Source organism: Tachyglossus aculeatus, chromosome 17, assembly GCF_015852505.1.
Source record: "Tachyglossus aculeatus isolate mTacAcu1 chromosome 17, mTacAcu1.pri, whole genome shotgun sequence".
NCBI classification, from domain to species: domain Eukaryota; kingdom Metazoa; phylum Chordata; class Mammalia; order Monotremata; family Tachyglossidae; genus Tachyglossus; species Tachyglossus aculeatus.
In genome coordinates this window covers 32,042,321-32,062,285 of record NC_052082.1, presented here as the reverse complement: position 1 = coordinate 32,062,285, position 19,965 = coordinate 32,042,321, and positions in this window count along the sequence as shown.

The window sequence follows — 19,965 nt, the reverse complement described above, 5'->3', positions numbered from 1 at the left end:
CGCGTGCTTATTGACCATGAAAGAACTCCAACAGATCAGTGAAGCAGAATTTCTCATACAGAAAGACCATTTTTTTGAAAGACTTCATGATTGTGATTTGATGTGATAAATTCTACTAATTCTCCAAGTTTTGAAATGAATTGCACTGGTTTATAAATCGTAACTTTTCCAATAACATAAATTGTGATGTGGATTTCGGTCATATTAGGTGATATTATTTCCCCATGATTCTCTATTAGGTGCTTTAGAATTTCCAAATGATGCTATCTGGTCCTGGTGATTTGTTTACATCTAGTTTTTCAATATGTGCTAACACATCCTATGATTCAATTCCTCTAACCTGTCTGCAACCAAAAGTAATTTGAGGGTGAGAATCTCTTCAATAGCTTCCTCAGTAAGGACTGAAGTAAAAATAATGAAGTTAGCCTCTTGTCAATCTCCTCCGCATTACTGGGCACTCTTTTGACCAGGAAAGATCAAATAGCTCCTATCATGCCTTGGATTGTTTCATGATTTTGATCTATTGTGACATCCCTTGCAAGATGCTCTTCAAAATCCTGTATGGCTTCTTAATTTTTGATCTGTTGCTGACCCTCCACTCTTATGGGTGCCCTGCCCTAGTTGATAGTCTGCATGGATTCTTAGAAATGTAATGGTCAGAAGGTGGAAACCCAGAAATACTATCTATTGACTGGGGCAATGGCAGGAAGCTAACTTTTTTAGAAAAGGAGTCTGTCTATGAAGGGACTAATAGTCTTTTGTAAAAATGAAGCTTGCAAACGTTTTACTTGAGATCTTCACACTTTGCTCCTCTAATGGCAACCTACTCACTGTACCTCAGTCTAGTCTATCTCGCTTCTGACTTCTCACTCGTGTCCTGCCTCTGGCCTGTAACACCCTCCCTCTTCATATGCGACAGACAATGATTCTCCCCACTTTCAAATCCTTACTGAAGGCACATCTCCTCCAACAGATCTTTCCCAATTTGGCCCTCATTTCATCTTCTCCACTTCCTTCTGCCCTTACCCTTGGATTTGCACCTTTTATTTATTCCTCCCTCAGAGGCCTCACTTCACTCATAATGTATTCACATTAAGTTATCTCCCCTTCTAGACTGTAAACTCCTTCTTGGAGGGAATATGTCTACCAACTCTGTTATAGTGTACTCTCCCAAGTGCTTAGTGCAGTGCTCTGCACACAGTAAGCACTCAATAAATATGATTGATTGATTGACTGGGCATCTGGGCTGTCATAAGAACAGTGAATGCCTTTCTTTCTCTTCCATATAACTAGAGAGTACAGAAAAACCGTGTGGCCTAGTGGAGAGACCAATGGCCTGGAAGTCAGAAAGACCTGGTTTCTCATCCTTGCTCTACAAATTGCTTTCTGTGTTACCTTGGGCAAGTCACTTCACTTCTCTGTGCCTCAGTTTCCTCAACTGCAAAATGGGGATCAAATACACGTTCTCCTTCCTATTTAGACTGTGAACTTTAGATCTGGGACAGTGCCTGACCTGACTGACTTGGATCTACCCCAATCCTGAACAGTACTTTGCAAATAGCACCATTTTTTAAAAAAGAGTACAGGATCTCTAAACTGGAGACAAGAATTGAGTTCAATAAGTCAGTAAGTTCAATAAATGTAGTATATATTTCTCCAGTGATACAGCTGGACAACTGACTTTTTAGTGTGCATGATCATGAATTTGGCATAATAATTCTGAATTGTTTTAGGTATTCTCTTGCATGCTGCTAAGGAAAGAACACGGGCTTGGGAGTCGGAGGACGTGGGTTCTAATCCCGGCTCTGACACTTGTCTGCTGTGTGACCTGGGGCAAGTCACTAAACTTCTCTGTGCCTCAGTTGCCTCATCTGTAAAATGGTGATTAAAAGTGTGAGCCCCATGTGGGACAAACTGATAACCTTGTATCTACCCCAGCGGTTAGAACAATGCTTGGCACGTAGTAAGCGCTTAACAAATACCATCATTATTATTATTATCATTAAATGGAGCATGGTTTCCTTAGCCTTTCTGGTTTGATGAATTTGTCATAGTTGAAACTATGTGGATTTCCAACCTTATCTCTTGAAAGCTTAAGGAAATTAAGGTGGTTAGATCCTGCAAAGTAATAGGCAATTACTGCAGTGTGATACATACATACATATCTATGTATATATATATATATATATATATATATACAAATACACACACATATACGCATATATCTATGTTTATGAAAAATATATATGTATGTGAATACATATAAACAAAATAACAGTGGTTTTCTCTGTTTATAAAACTGACAAGGGAATACAAAACAAGGTTTGCAATGGAGTAGAGAAATAATGACTTGTTGAAAATAAATAGAAGGTACAAAATGCCAAGTGTTTCACAAAGCAATACTTAGAGATTAGGTCAAAAGTCAAATCATTTACTAGAAGCAAACTGAAGATACTAATGCTATAGGATTGCCCTTTGAGATTTGAGCCTCCACTGGATAAATTATTCTACTCTTCTTGATTCTCGCAAGCATATCACTGCACTATCACATAATCTTATTAAAAGGAGTATCATTTTATTTAATAAGATGAAACCTTATTTGTACTCACTGCTAAAGAGTAATTTGTAATCACTGATGAGTTTAAATAAACAAAATAGGCCATGTTCAAAACATAAAATAGAAAAGTCTAGTGGAAACTGTCATCAACAATCACCCTCAATCACCAACAGCATAAGAGGGACCCTGAAAGGGAAGTGTCAAAGATCCTTGACCACAACCCCATTATAGTTACTGCTCCTAAAATAATTCAATAAATCAAGAAGTTCAAAACCACAATTTACTGGCTGCAGGCATCCCATGCTGGTAAACTGACCAATGACTTCCAAAGCTCAGATCCTAAGGCATGGTTCCCCAAGTCTACCTATTATATCTTAGGAGACCTTCCCAGACTGAGCCCCTTCCTTCCTCTCCCCCTCGTCCCCCTCTCCATCCCCCCCATCTTACCTTCTTCCCTTCCCCACAGCACCTGTATATATGTTTGTACATATTTATTACTCTATTTATTTATTCTACTTGTACATATCTATTCTATTTATTTTATTTTGTTAGTATGTTTGGTTTTGTTCTCTGTCTCCCCCTTTTAGACTGTGAGCCCACCGTTGGGTAGGGACTGTCTCTATATGTTGCCAATTTGTACTTCCCAAGCGCTTAGTACGGTGCTCTGCACATAGTAAGTGCTCAATAAATACAATTATGATGATGATGATGATCTTCTGTTTCATCACTGTTGCTGACCTATCATTGTCTGAAAATGATCCCTTTTGGCCTCCCTATAACTGTGGTCTTTCCCATTCTCTGAAGATTGTAAGCTTCTGGAAGGCAAGTATCTACCTACTCCTTGCCTAGTGGATAGAGCATGAGCCTGGAGTCAGAAGGATCTGGATTCTAATCCCATCTCCTCCATGTGTCTGCTGTGTGACCTTGGGCAAGTCACTTAACTTCTCCATGCCTCAGTTACCTCATCTGTAGAATGGGGATTAAGATTGTGAGTCCCATGAGTAAGCACTTAGGAAATACAATAAAAATGAAGGTGCAGCTAGAGAGCACAAATTCATAAACTTGATTAAAATAAGTACACTATATATATATATATATGTATATATATATACAATATACGTTGTACAATATACAATATACGTATATATACAATATACGTTGACCAATGTGACTTTCACGGTTAAAATTTGCTGTGCTGTGAGTATTATATATATATATATATATACATATATATATATGTATATATATATATATATATATATACATATAATAAAATGAAACAAGTATTGCTATAACCAAAACAAAAAGCAGCATTTTGAAAGAAAAGCAGCGTTAGAGAAGCAACGTGGCTCAGTAGGAAAGAGCACGGGCTTTGGAGTCAGAGGTCATGGGTTCAAATCCCAGCTACGCCAATTGTCAGCTGTGTGACTTTGGGCAAGTCACTTAACATCTCTGTGCCTCAGTTACCTCATCTGAAAAATGGGGATTAAATCTGTGAGCCCCACGAGGGACAACCTGATCACCTTGTAACCTCCCCATTGCTTAGAACAGTGCTTTGCACATAGTAAGCACTTAATAAATGTCATTATTATTATTATTTTTTTTTTTTTTTAAAAAAACTATTTTGCTTCCTATTCAGTCGTTACTGTATGCTATCAGTTTTAATGCTACTACTGACTGTGGCAGGTCCTGGAGAATAGATTTGCAGTCCCCAAATAATTATTTCTGAAGGTTTGAAAGAACTGCATTTTAAGTATAGTAGCACTTGTAAACCATCAGAAACTACAGCACAGAACTAGGACTGCCAGTTTTATTTCCTTACTGGCTGGCATAATATGGAGGAACAAATTGCTTTCCTGTTCAGTAAAATAAATGTTATGCCATTTAGTGATTATGACAAATATGTTTTTGTGGCTTGGATTAATTTAGGAATGCATACAATGTATTTGATTCAGAAAATACTGATATTGGAGGCTTCTTTCGTTTGGTTTGGATAGGTCTTTTGTATGATTATACCATTCAAGGCATTAAAACCACTCAATACAGAGTTATACTTATTAAATATGCTTAGGTCTGCTGTTGCTCTATCTTCCATTCCCTCCTTTATTTCCAGAAAACATTCATTCAATCAATCGTATTTATTGTGCACTTATTGTGTGCAAAGCACTATACTGAGTGCTTTGGAAAGTAGTTTGATGGTATATATTAAAATACAAAAATAACTCTTCGGTTATTTAACTATTTTAACCTTGAGTTGAATTCACACATTATTGAGATCGTTTGCTTTTAAGATCAGTTTTATAGAAGGCTGAAAGCCAAGATGCGAACAGAACCCTTTAATGAGTAGTGACTTAAATGAATTTTGCTTTCACACTGGCCACGTTGACCAATGTGACTTTCACGGTTAAAATTTGCTGTGCTGTGAATTTTCCATTTAATTAATTGAGCTTTAATATCAGGCACAATGATCGCTGCCAGAGAGCTGGGGGAAAAAGAAAAAAGAAAATTGAGCGTGCTTTGGCCACCTCCCTTAGGGTTGAATGGAGCTGGATGGGAAAAAAGCAAAGGAAGAAATAGAATCGTGAAATGATTCATATTTAATCCCTAGGCTAATTTCATTTTTGAAGAAAATCAATTTTTCATGATTAAATATGCTAGGGTGACAGATGCATGATGAAGCAAGTGTTTCTGGTGATAAAAAATCCCCTATGGACATAACCCTCATATAGCCACGTTGTGTTCCTCGAAAATATGAATCTGCTGTGAATGTTGTCCCAAATATCCATTGCACAGAATGTGTTAATCTCTCTTCCAGAACCAGCCTCAACATTCTGACCAGGTCAAAGCAGCGTGGCTCAGTGGAAAGAGCACGGACTTTGGAGTCAGAGGTCATGTGTTCAAATCCCGGCTCTGCAAATTCTCAGCTGTGTGACTTTGAATAAGTCACTTAACTTCTCTGTACCTGTTCCCTCATCTGTAAAATGGGGATTAAGACTGTGAGCCCTCCGTGGGACAACCCGGTCACCTTGTAACCTCCCCTGTGCTTAGACCAGTGCTTTGCACATAGTAAGCACTTAACAAATGCCATTATTATTAACTAAAAATTCCAGTGAAGTCCCTTCTCATCTATTCCTAAGGACTTTTCTGCCCCACTGAAATCCAAAGTTGGCCCTCTCCTCCCTTGTCTCTCCTCTGCTCCCCACATCACAGAATTATATTTTGGAAATTTGTTCAAGATAGAAGCTGCTGCAGTGGGAAGGTTTTGGTTTTTTTATGGTATTTGTTAAGCGCTTACTATGTGTCAGTCACTGTACTAAGTGCTGGGGTGGATACAGGCAAATCAGGTTGGACACAGTCACAGCCCCATGTGGGGCTCACATTCTCAATCCCCATTTTACAGATGTGGGGGACTGAGGCACAGAGAAATCAAGTGACCTGACCAAGGTCACACAGCAGAAGGGGGGGGCGGAGGGAGGATTAGAACTCGTGGCCTCCTGATACGCCAGGCTGCTTCTCATAAAATTCATAAGCGCTGTTGATTCAGAAGTGATATTCTCCAGCTCTAATGCCTCCCCTCTCTCACCACAAACATGTCCTAAGCAGCACTACCTCCAGTGCCGACCATTAACCCTCCCTGCACTGCAATTCCACCTCATTCCAGCCATGGGAATGGATCCACGGAAGAAAGGGGAAGAGTCAGGAGCAGCATGGTTTCATGGAAAGAAAATGAATCTGGGAGTCAGAGGACCAGGGTTCTAATCCTGGCTCTGCCATTTACCTGCTGTGTGACCCTGGGCAAGCCATTTCAGTTGTCTGGGCCTCAGTTCCCTCTAATGCAAAATGGAGGGGATTCAGTACCATTTCTCCCTCTGATTAGACTGTGATGAGGAACTGATTATTTTGTATGGAGAAGCAGCGTGGCTCAGTGGAAAGAGCACGGGCTTTGGAGTCAGAGGTCATGGGTTCAAATGCCGACTCCACCACTTGTCAGCTGTGTGACTTTGGTCAAGTCACTTAACTTCCCTGGGCCTCAGTTACCTCATCTGTAAAATGGGGATTAAGACTGTGAGCCCCCCGTGGGACAACCTGATCACCTGGTAACCTCCCCAATGCTTAGAACAGTGCTTTGCACATAGTGATCACTTAATAAATGCAATTATTATTATTATTATTACCCCAGAGCTGGGGTAGATTCAAGTGCATTAGGTTGGACACAGTTCCTGTCTCACATGGGACTCTTTGTATCTAAATCACTTATCTTTTCAGGTAAAAGGTAGGCCTGGGAGGTTGGCAGGAGTGGCGGGGAGAGCAACCTGACCAAGCTACCATGATAAGCAGTGTGGCTTAATGGATAGAGCACAAGCCTGAGAGTCAGAAGGAGCTAGCTTCTAATCCCAGCTCCACCATTTGTCAGCTGTGTGACCTTAGGCAAGTCACTTCACTTCTCTGTGTCTCAGTTACCTCATGTCTCCAGCCTGGATTAAGCCTGTGAGCCTGACGTGGGACAGGGACTGTGTCCAATCTGATTACCTTGTATCTGCCCCAGTACATAGAACAGTGCCTTGCACATAGTAAGCATTTAACAAATACCATCATTATCATCATCATCATCCCCACCGGTATGAACAGCTTCCAGTGGTGACTCAGGATGCTGAGGGAGGGGTACAGATGCATGAGTGGTTTCAGGTAAAATGTGGCAGCAGTGCCAGAGGTGTGCCTAGCAGCAATGCTAGGTGTGCCACTGATTTGAATAGATTTTTTCCTGCAGTGATTGGTTGTAAAATCAGGAGCAGACTTACAAATTCTGGGGTACATCTAGATTGAAAATAAATCCTCTAGACGCTGAACTCCTTAATAATTGTTGAGTGCTAACTATATAGATACAAGTCATAGCTGGGGTAGATACAAGCTAATCCCTGTCCCATGGGGCTCACAGTCTTGATTCCCATTTTACAAATGATGTAACTGAGGCCCAGAGAAGTGACATGACTTGCCCAAAGTCACACAGCAGACAAGTGGCAGAGTCAGGATTAGAACCTGAGACCATTCTGCTTCCCATGGCCTAGTGGGAAGGGAATGTATTTGCATACTTTGTATAGCATACTCACCCAAGTGCATAGTACAGTACTCTGCCCACAGTAAGCACTCAATTAATACCATAGATTGATTGATCAAAAAATAATGTACCTTGTACCTCCAGTTTGTGGGATATTCAGAGCCCAAGGTGTGTCTGTGTTAATGTCTTCCTCAAATTATTATATTTAAAACTACACTAAAAATTCAGTGATATCAGCTATAGTAAATTTGCACATTATTTTGACAGAACACAGAGTGATTGCTTTCTCACTACACAGAGACTATGAAATGAGAACAATAGCCCTGTGGTGAGCAAAAAGAGCAGTTCACCACTGACCATTGTAAATTGCTTTAAAACAATAATGTTGATTCATTGGTATTTAATAAACAATAAGGGCTTTAAAGAGCAAAACACCAAGAAAAGCATGTGATGGAAATTTAGAGGACAATAAAGTCAGTAGTGCATAGAAGGGAAAAGTGTGGGAATTATATTGGATTTAAATGCAAACTAGAAACATGCAGAGAGAAGTGACGTGCTTATCCACTAGAATAGAGCACAGACCTGGGAATCAGAACTACCTGGCTTCTAATCCTGTCTCTGCTGTGTGTCTGCTGTGTGACCTTGGGCAAGTCTCTTAACTTTTCGGGGCCTCAGTTACCGTATCTGTAAAATAGAGATAAGACTTGTGAGCCCCAAGTGGGACATGGACTGTGTCCAACCTGATTAGCTTGTATCTACCTCAGTGCTTAGTATAGAGAATGGCACATAATGAGTGCTAAACAAATGCCATTCAAAAAATAAAAAAAGATGGCTTGACAATATCAGTATAGTCTATCCACCCTTGAACTCAGCATATACTAAATGCTTGCAAAAAGTTATTATTATTGTTGTTATTATTATCATAAGCATCATTATTATTATGTTCCCCAAGGACTGTGATCTGCCAGGGGATGAACCAAAGAAACACTTCCAGCACCATTGCATGAAAACAAGAAATATGACAGAAGGGCAGTTGCTCCTTTTTTTGTAAAATTACCAACTTGTAGGGACAAGTATTTGTTAATAGTTATTTTAAAACTTAGGTATTATTTTCAAACCCTACAAAGTCTATTTCTGACATGAGGCTTTGTCAGACTGAAATATGATAAACATTTGGAGTTTGACTCATTCTAAACATGATTAGATTAAATTAGCCTTGTTGGAGGCTCTGTTCTGCTTTGCTTTCTCTCTTTCTCTCTCTCTTGCTCTCTCTCAGACACTAGTTGAAGCTCAAGAAAATTGTTCTTATGGAAACCCAGGTTTCCACACACAGATGGATATTTGAGGTTAATATACGTTTCATGATTTTCGAAAAGCTGAGAAATTTTCAGGTTGCAAGAAACTATTTTTCCCTTTTTCCCTACCACCTTGTGCTTCTTTCCAAGGGGAGAAAATAAATACTCACATTCAGCACATTCAGATAACTGAATTAGCAGTAATATCAAGGAATGTATAGCTGCAGAACCCTACAATCAGAGAGTGGATAGGTTTGTGCATAATTATAGTGTTACTGTACTCTATATTACTACTAAATTTTGACTCTAAATCATCTACTTTATTCATATGCTATTTAGAGGGACCTTGGTATGATATTGAATAAGATGTATAATGAAGGCAAGTCGCGGTTCTTCTGAATCCCTTACTTGCTGGATCCCTTGCTGTTGCTTGACTACAACAGCAAGATGGGTGATCAGAAAGGCCATTGTATGAGGAGGCATGGCTCCATCAGACTTTCTTATCTAGCAAGGCCAAGGCCATAGCTACATATGGTTGATGTCACTGATAAGCAATCACCACTATGTAGTCTGTTATTTCAGGAAAATGAAAACTTAACTGAGTAGGAGAGAGAAATCCTGACTTTTGAAGGCTTCAAATCTGAATGTTTCTTTTACCTGCCACATTTCTATTGGGGTGGTTAATATATATGGGGTTTGGGGACTTGGGAAGTTTCTGGGATAAGGCAATAGATTGGAGGAGTAAACCAACGACTGAAAAAGGATAGTGCTGAGGCAAAACGGTGCAGTATTTACAAAAGGGAACACGATGGCTGTGGAGTTAAACAATAGTTGGAGTTGAGAAGACAGGGTTGAGAGATCAATCAATAAATGGAATCTGTTGAGTGTTTATGGTGTGCAGAGCGCTGTACAAAGCACTCGGGACTGTACAGTGCAATACAGTTAATAATGATAATAATAATAATGGTAACGGTGGTATTCATTAAGCACTTATTACGTGCCAGGCACTGTTCAGAGCCCTGGGGTAGATACAAGCAAATTGGGTTGGACACAGCCCCTTAGCCACCTATCGATCTGGGAACCACGGCTTAGCACTGGCACTATTAGGTCTTGGTCACTTTGGCTGGAAATCATTCCTGCTTATAAAGAACTTTGCATCCGATTCACAGTGTGTTTCATTGTGTACTCATTTGTTGTATCCACTGTCCCAGGGGAAACGCAACTTGGAGGGGTGAGTGTGCAATTGGTACTGCACAAGCCACTGACACTACATTTGATTCCTTCTTGTTGGTTATAGGAGCTGAGGTCTTGGGGCTGGATCGAGATTTTACCATCATTAACAATGGCAAACTCCTTAGTTGTCAATATCATGCTTTCACCCCAAAATATATTTAACCTTTTCTATAATACCTTTCAATGTAACCTCTCATACAACATCTGGAAATTCCAGTGAAAATCCTGCAAAGTGGTTCGGTTTAGGATTTTGTTTATCCAGACAATTCTTCTGAAATTATTATTAATATAGTGTTTTAATCATAAGATAAGGTTTTGGATTAGAATTTACGGCATAGAGTGAATAATCTTGACTTTTCATACAGTAATACTGTTATAAACAAAAGATATAAGTTCACTGAATTCTTCTTCTCTGATTTTGCAGGTTTTCTGAGTTTTTACTCTGAGCTGCCTGTAACAGATTAGATTTCCCTAGCAGTTAATGCATTATTAACATTGCAGAGGGAATATTACTGAGACCATCTAAAATGGTGTGTGCTTAATTGCCACAAAGGGGTACTTATATTTACCTTTCAAAATTATAAGATGCCCTTGGTGTTTTAGTCAGCTTCCTCTTTCACTTTGGTCCAGTAGCAAGAGCAGTTGAATTTATCAATCAATCCATCAATCAGTGACATTTATTGAACACCTACTGTTTGCAAACACTGTACTAAGTGCTTGGGAGAGTATAATACAACAGAGTTGGAGGAAGCATTCCCTGCACACAAGATGCTCACAGTCTAGAAGAGATAATAATGATTTATATTTTAGTTGGTAAAACCAAGATCTGTTAATATTCCAAAGAAAAGGGTGCTGTCAATGACGTTCTCAAGAGGTCAAATAATTAGGATGGAGTAAAGCCTGTTGGACTTGGCTATGAAGGTAAAGCTCCCTATCTAGACTGTAAGATCACTGAGGGTGGTGAATGTATATGTTTATTGTTATACTGTATTCTCCCAAGCACTTAGTAAGTGACTTGCACACATAAGTGATCAATAAATAAGACCGATTGATTGAATCAGATGAGAGGTGAGAGGATAATTGGGGGGGGCCTGTGGGATCCAGAGAAAGCATTTTTTATAATAAAGGATTTTATGCATGTTTGCTTCAGGATAGAGATAAGTGGGAAATTGGAATAATTGTCTATAGGAGATGAGTTTGAATGGGATCAGAGAGAGGTAGAAGGAGTAGATTTAAAGAACAGACAGGAGATCTCCTGAGTGACAGTTGGAGAAGAAAGAGGAGAAGGTGGTGGCAGTAGAGCAATTAAGAGGTGAAGAAAGAACTTTAGGGGATTTCTATTTTACCACCAAAGTAAGCGGCTTAGTATAAAAATTCTCATTTCCTGGAAATTCTTCCTTACACAGAATTTAACCTTATCAGCCTTGGTTAATCCTGTTTCTACTGTTCTGCTTTAAGCAGGGGTATACTGGAGATCAACAGTTATTTTAAGTGTGTACCTGTACTGCTGACTAAAATCTGGTATAATAATAATAATGATGGTATTTGTTAAGCGCTTACTATGTGCAAAGCACTGTTCTAAGCACTAGGCACTGTTCTAAGCAATAGATATATTACCCACAATGACTGCTATGCTCAGCCTGTTTTCTTATTTCATACTCACTCACTGCAATCTGTTTGTCCTGCCCAGTTATACAGTTCTGAATCCTAATCTATTTGTTTCTAACCACTCTTCAACATGCTGTGATCATTTTGCATTATTATCCCCAGGCCTTAAGGGATGTACATACCCGGGTTGTACTTTCCAAGTGCTTAGTACAGTGCTCTGCACACAGTAAGCACTCAATAAATACGATTGAATGAATGGAGTGAGCATTGCACCTTTTAATTTAATTTTAATTTAGTTTGCCATCATTCCCCTCAATGGAGGATTGACTGCCTATAAGTAATGCTACCTGGAATTTGAATACCTCTTTTATAATGCTCCAATAGACTTTCACATCAATTATTTCAGGATATCCTTGCAAAATAGCTGCATGACAGGGAGGTTTAGGTGTTATCTCCATTCTAATGATGAGGATACCGAGGCAGAAATGTTACATGGGTTGCCCAAAGTTACTACTGGCTAGTAGTAGACTTGACAGTACACCCAGACATTGTGATTTCCAATCCAGTGCTTTTCCCATCACAGTGTCTACTCTAAGGAACTCTCACACTTGTGAATCAGTATCTCATGAAAAGAGCATGGGTTTGGGAGTCAGAGGGCATGGGTTCTAATTCATTCATTTGTCAATTGCATTTATTGAGTGCTTAGTCTGTGCAGGCCACTACTGTGCCAATCCTGACTCTGCCACCTGTCTGCTCTGTGACCTCCCTATCTCATCTAAAATGGGGATTACGACTGTGGACCCCACGTGGGACAACCTGATTACCTTGTATCTACCCCAGCCCTTAAAACAGTGCTTAGCACATTATAAGTGCTCAACAAATGCCATCATCATTATTATTATTGCTATTATACTTAGTACATTGCTAAGTGCTTAGTACAGTGCTCTGCACACAGTAGGTGCGCAATAAATACAATTGAATGAATGAATGGGACAAGGACTGTGTCCAACCCAATTTTCTTGCATTTACCCAAGCACTTAATACAGTGCCTGCCAAATAGTAAGGGATTAGCAAATATCACAGTTATTAACTATTAAGCAGGAGTAATACTCACCAACATTATGTTGCAAAAATGTAGCATCATTCCAGCCCCATCTAGCCTGAAAAGTCATGTATGGTGCTGGATCAATTCTCCTGCTCATTAATTGCTGTAGATTATAGGCTTCTTGAGGTCAGGGATTGTGTCTCCTTCGTCTATTTCATTTTTCCAAGCACTTAGTAATCAATCAATGGTATTCACTGAGTGCTTATTATGTGCAGAGCTCTATATTAATCACTTGGAAGAGTACAAGATGACAAAGTTGGTAGACACGTTTCCTGCCCACAAGGAATCGGATTCCAGAGGAAGAGACAAATGTTGAAATACATTGAGGATATGTACAAAAGGTTTGAGGGGTGTACATAAGTGCTTAGTACTCTGTACATAGTAAGCCTTCAACAAATACCATTGGTGGATTGACTGTATGTCACTATTACAGTACTAGAAAGCAGGAAAAAAGGGACATCAGTGAGTTATATTTGGAGAAGCAGTGGCTTTGTGGAAAGAGCACGAGCTTGGGTGTCAGAGGTCATGGGTTCAAATCCCAGCTCTGCCACTTGTCAGCTTTGTGACTTTGGACAAGTCACTTCACTTCTCTGTGCCTTAGTAACCTTATATCTGTAAAATGGGGATGAGGACAATGAGCCCCACGTGGGACAGTCTGATTACCTTGTATCAACCCCAGTGCTTAGAAAAGTGCTTGGCACATAGTAAGTGCTTAACAAATACCATTATTATTATTATTATTATTATTTTTCCATACCTGAAAAGCTTGTTCTATGCCAGGAGCTGTTTCCTGACTCAGTAATTCTCCCCTGTATCTGGGTATACACTTGAGTAAAAAAATAATTCTGGGTGGGTAATAGAGGGAAGATCATAGGACAGTAATAGCACAGGAAAGGGACTGTTGATAAAGGAGACCCAAGTTGATGAAAATATTTCTGATGTAGGTGTTCATTTATCAGTTCAGATATAAGTTGCAAAAATGAATGCTGTCAATTGAAAAAAAAATATTTGTGGGTTTACCAAACTAGGAAAATGAAATAACACAAGAAATTTTAGATATATTTTAGACCTCCCATATTCATTAACATTTTTAAGAATTTCTTTCTCTAGAACATTGTAAATTGTTAGGTTATCCAAAGGGACTGATTTACTTTGGAACATGGATAATCAATATATGTAAAATCCCAGAATATTTGACCATAAAAGATATGTAAAGCCGATCAAAACATATATCAAACAGATTAAAAGGGCAAGCTTATTAGTACAAACTAAAAAGAACCACTTTAAGGAATCCATAAAAGCCATGAATAATTTAGTACCAGCAGAAAAATAAGAAGTCACATTCTGTAGCTCACAAAGATTTCATTGTTTAAGAAAATGGAAGCAAACATAAAGCAAATTTCAGTAGTGTAGAACTTCAGCAATTCTCAGCCATGATTATGATATCCAGGGATAAACACTATAAAATAAATGTCCAGTCAGAGAATACATGTAGAAATGCTTACTCTGTTCCACCCCAAGCCCTCTATGAAGAGATGAAAATACAATTTTCCACAACATTTGAAACAGCCTCACAGACTAAAGGTGCTTGATGCTTACCACATAATGTTTCCTGAAAGAACTGAAGCTTGAGTTTCAATTTACAGAAGGGGAGTAATGGAACTTGATGAATAAATGTAGGAGATTGTGTCCTGCACTTGAAACAAATAAATAAATATATGACTCTTCCAGCCTTGGTCTTTTACATTTGTAAGTATGGATTGCTATTACTTTGCATAGCATTTTCTGTGCAGAGTCAATATGTGGTAAGCTTACTACAAAATGCTTACCTTAGCATTTAATAAAATACAGTCTTTTTTTTAATAAAGTGATTGTTAAACCCTTCAGAGCTATGCTTTCAGGAGGAGGGAGAGACATTTTTCCCAGTGAATGTAAACTTTCAATGAAATTGTCATATTTTATTTTATTTTTGGTGTTTCATAATTTTTTTTTTTACAAAGTCCAAAGGAATTTGAATTCAAAGTTTGAGCGGGAAGGAATTTGTTGTCAAACTTTCCCAAGGCAACCTTAATTACAAAGTTCCCTAGAGTTACATACACATTTAGAAACATATTCCCAATCCCAAAGGCTGTAAATCTGAACATTTTCTTTAGCACCCCCGAGCTTTGTAAATCAAGAAGAAGGCCCCATCACGTAATATAACTGGTCAGCCATCATAAGCTATTAATAAAAAATGGCATTCCTATAAAACCAAGTCTATGCAGCCATACTATATGAGTAAATACAATTTTCACAACTCAGAATCTACATAGGAGCTGGACACTTAATAAAATCTGGAAAAATGTTAGCTGTCCAAAACGTTGGCAGCTCATTCTTGAGTCAGTACCGAGTGAAAAAACCCCTACACAACACAGAATTGCACAGTTCATTCAATCGTATTTATTGAGCGCTTATACAATAACACTGGAGGTGATGACTCTTTGCTGAGACATAAAAATCATATTCCAGATAGTATTTTTGATGATTAATGACCCTACTGCACCATTTGTAAATGTGAGGATATGAAGCCCTTATTTTCTGTCCCGCCAAATTGAGTGATTTAATTTACATGCTTAATTCTTAATGCTGTTTCACCGGGAGATAGTATTCTTTTTCCCTTTGTACTCTGAAGTGCAGCACTTAGGTACATACCTTTAAATTCTATTTTACATATTACTCATTCATACGTGTTAATGTCTGTCTCCCCCTCTAGACTGTAAGCTCATTATGGGCAGGGGATGTGTCTGCTAATTCTGCTGTATTGTACTCTCTCAGTGATCTGCATATAATACTAATAATAATGATGGTATTTGTTAAGCGCTTACTATGTGCAAAGCATTGTTCTAAATGCTGGGGAGGTTACAAGGTGATCAGGTTGTCCCAATGGGGGATCACTTTTAATCCCCATTTTACAGATGAGGTAACTGAGGAACAGAGAAGTTAAATGACTTTCCCAAAGTCACTCAGCTGACAGTTGGCGGGGCCAGGATTTGAACCCATGACCTCTGACTGCAAAGCCCGTGCTCTTTCCACTGAACACGCTGGGGCTCAATAAATGCCATTGATTGAATGATTAAAGTGCATCACTGTGGGTTGTTTCTCTAAACCGATGTCCTGGAACTGATGTTCTCTAGGTCTGCTCCGGGATGTGAGGTTGGAAGTGTAGTCACGAGTGGACAAGTCACTTCACTTCAGAGAAGCTGCATAGACCATGAGCCTGAGAGTCAGAAGGTCACGGGTTCTAATCCCAGCTCCATGACATGTCTGCCGTGAGACCTTGGTTAAGTCACTTTTCATTCATTCGATCATATTTAAGCTCTCACTGCGTGTAGAGCACTGTACTAAGCGTTTGAGAAAGTACAATACAACAATAAACAGTGACATTCCCCGCCCACAACGAGCTCACAGAACTGGCCCTAAAATGGAAGTTGATTATGTCACATCCATTGTCCACTGGGAAGCCAGGGGCCAGTTTGAAATTGCCTGTGGGTTGTGGAGCTGAGATTTGGAGGAGGAAGATTTGGGTGCTCTCTGTGTGTCTCATCTCTGTCGCTAGCCTAGCCCAGCGGACAGAACCTGTGCTTGAGAGTCAGAAGGACCCGAGTTCTAATTCCGGTTCTGCCACTTGTCTGCTGTGTGACCTTGGACAAGTCATTTCACTTCTCTGGGTCTCAGTTACCTCATCTGCAAAATGGGGGTTAAGACTGGGAACCCCATGTGGGACATGGACTGTGTCCAACCTGATCAGCTTGTCTTTACCCCAGCACTTAGTAGCGGGCACATATTGATAGCTTAACAAATACCATAAAAAATACTCCCAACAGCCCATATCGGTCAACTCAATAGCCACACTCAACCTCAACACTGACAGACACCTGTGTATTCATTTGTATATACAACAATTTATTCATCTCCTTCATTCTGACATCCTGGAGACTGCCTGCTTTAGCCTTGCTATTCTCTTGCTCCCACGCTTTGTAAATTACATTTCACTTCTCTGGGCCTGAGTTACGTCATCTGTAAAATGGGGATTGAGACTGTGAGCCCATGTGGGCTCACAGGAGAGCCCTCCTGTCTCTCCCCACTTCAGTCTATACTTCACTCTGCTGCCCAGGTTGTCTTTGTCCAGAAACGCTCTGGGCATGTTACTCCCCTCCTCAAAAATCTCCAGTGGTTACCAATCAACCTATGCATCAGGCAGAAACTCCTCACCCTGGGCTTCAAGGCTGTCCATCACCTCGCCCCCTCCTACCTCACCTCTCTTCTCTCCTTCTACAGCCCAGCCCGCACCCTCCGCTCCTCTGCCGCTAACCTCCTCACTGTGCCTCGTTCTCGCCTGTCCCGCCATCGACCCCCGGCCCACGTCCTTCCCCTGGTCTGGAATGCCCTCCCTCCACACCTCTGCCAAGCTCGCTCTCCTCCTCCCTTCAAAGCCCTATTGAGAGCTCGCCTCCTCCAGGAGGCCTTCCCAGACTGAGCCCCCTTTTTTCCTCTCCTCCTCCCCATCCCCCGCCATACCTCCTTCCCCTCCCCACAGCACTTGTATATAGTTCTACAGATTTATTACTCTATTTTTTTACTTGTACATATTTACTATTCTATTTATTTTGTTAATGATGTGCACATAGCTATAAATCTATTTGTTCTGACGATTTTGACACCTGTCTACGTGTTTTGTTTTGTTGTCTGTCTCCCCCTCCTAGACTGTGAGCCCGTTGTTGAGTAGGGACCGTCTCTATATGATGCCAACTTGTACTTCCCAAGCGCTTAGTACAGTGCTCTGCACACAGTAAATGCTCAATGAATATGATGGATGAATGTGGGGCAGGGACTGTGTCCAACCCAATTTACGTGTACCCACCCCAGTGCTTAGTACAGTGTCTGGCACATAGTAAGTGCTTAACCTGATTGTCTTGTTAACCCCCCAGTGTAGCCAACTTGTACTTCCCAAGTGTTTAGTACAGTGCTCTGCACACAGTAAGCACTCAATAAATATGATTTATTGATTGATTGCTGAACAAATACTGTTATTACTATTATAATAAATATAATAATATTGTTATTCCCCATTGGAAATGCCAGGGGTACCAGTTTTCCCTTTTGAATGCAGAGGAGAATTTAGGGCATAACAATGAGGGAGCAAGACCATGAGGGGAAGAAGCAGCGTGGCTCAGTGGAAAGAGCCCAGGCGTTGGAGTCAGAGGTCGTGGGTTCAAATTCTGGCTCCACCAATAGTCAGCTGTGTGACTTTGGGCAAGTCACTTCACTTCTCTGGGCCTCAGTTACCTCATCTGTAAAATGGGGATTAAGATGGTGAGCCCCCCTTGGGACAACCTGATCACCTTGTAGCCTCCCCACTGCTTTGAATAGTGCTTTGCATGTAGTAAGCACTTAATAAATGCCATCATTATAATAAGCTCTTAGTACAGTGCTCTGCACATAGTAAGCACTCAATAAATATGACTGAATGAAAAGATGTGGGAGGGCTAAAACAGTGGCAGCAGAGTAAGCCCTCTGCTGCTCCTCTTAATACTACTACTACTATTAATAATGATAATAATGATGGTATTTGTTAAGTGCTTGCTATGTGCCAAGCACTGTTCTAAGTGCTGGGGGGGGATACAAGGTAATCAGGCTGTCCCTCTTGGGGCTCAAAGTCTTAATCCCCATTTTACAGATGAGGTAAGTGAGGCACAGAGAAGTTAAACGACTTGCCCAAAGTCACACAGCTGACAAGTGATGGAGGCAGGATTAGAACCCATGACCTCTGACTCCAAGCCCATGCTCTTTTCACTGAGCCATGCTGCTTCTCTTACACCTGACCTCTGGGGCCCCATCAAATGGGAAAGATGTTGCCCCATCCTTACAACACCAGGTCTCCCAAAGGCCCTTGTTCTAGCCCAGGAATGACTTAAACACTAGCAGCTTGAGCCTTGTCTACTTTGAGAAAATTAAGGAAGTCAATACAATGGCCACAGCTGGGACTTCTGGGAATGTCGGTGTGAGCTTGTCAGGTTTTCTGCATCCTTGTCTTCATCTTGTAAGTTGATTTTTTTTTGTTTATACTGCTTCATTTTTTATTTGAATGTCCGTTTTACATCTCCTTCCCACTTTATTCTTAGATTGTAAATCCCTTAAGGGCCACTGACCCTCTGTGATTCACACCACTGCATTCTTTCCCAGTGCTTAATATAATACTTTGCACACAGTAAGCACTGAATAAATACTATTATTTTAACTACTATTAGGGAATGTACAACAGAAACACAAGAAACATTCCCTGCCCACAAGGGATTTAACTTTAACTGGAGAGAGGAATATGAAAATATTTACAAATATAATAAGCATAAATATGTATTACAGGAATTAGTACATTTTGGACTGGCTGTTGGTTTAATGCTCCGTGGATTGTTTGAAATTAACCAGGAGAGGATTATTGGAGGAGGTGGGATTTTAAGATGGCTCTGAAAGTGACAGGGGATCACAAGCACATTCTAGTGGAACTTAATCCACTAACATTAAAACTATGCTAGGCATATGCTGTACGGTGCCTATGAAGAAGATTGGTGATGACAGGGCACCTATGGATAGCTGAAATGGGGGAAACTCTTCACAAGTGTGGGTAGAAAACAATCTTTAAGACATCATGCAGCAAACCTTCAAAGATTTGGCATGGTAATGGACATTTAGGATAGAGTCCCAGAAAAACAGAACAGAGTACAACAGTTCAGAACAGCGTGACTGCTTTAGAACAGAGGATTTGGGAGGATCATGACACTAAGAGGGAGAAAATGAAGCAGCTGCCTTAGGTAATAAATGCCATAGGGCAGCAAGGGGCAATTTTTGCATTTGCATAAGGTTGTTCTGGTATTGGTCATATTCTCACAATCCACTGATAAAAATTTCACTGTTAGTCACATTATCATAAAGCTAGAGGGCAAACTCTCTCCATATTGCTTAGACAAAGCAGACAAAACTCAAATTGAATGTGCATTTAGTTTTCCAGTTTTTAATTCTTTGCATGCAGTATGCAAAATGCCACTTGAGGGATTTGGGATAAAATGGATTAGCT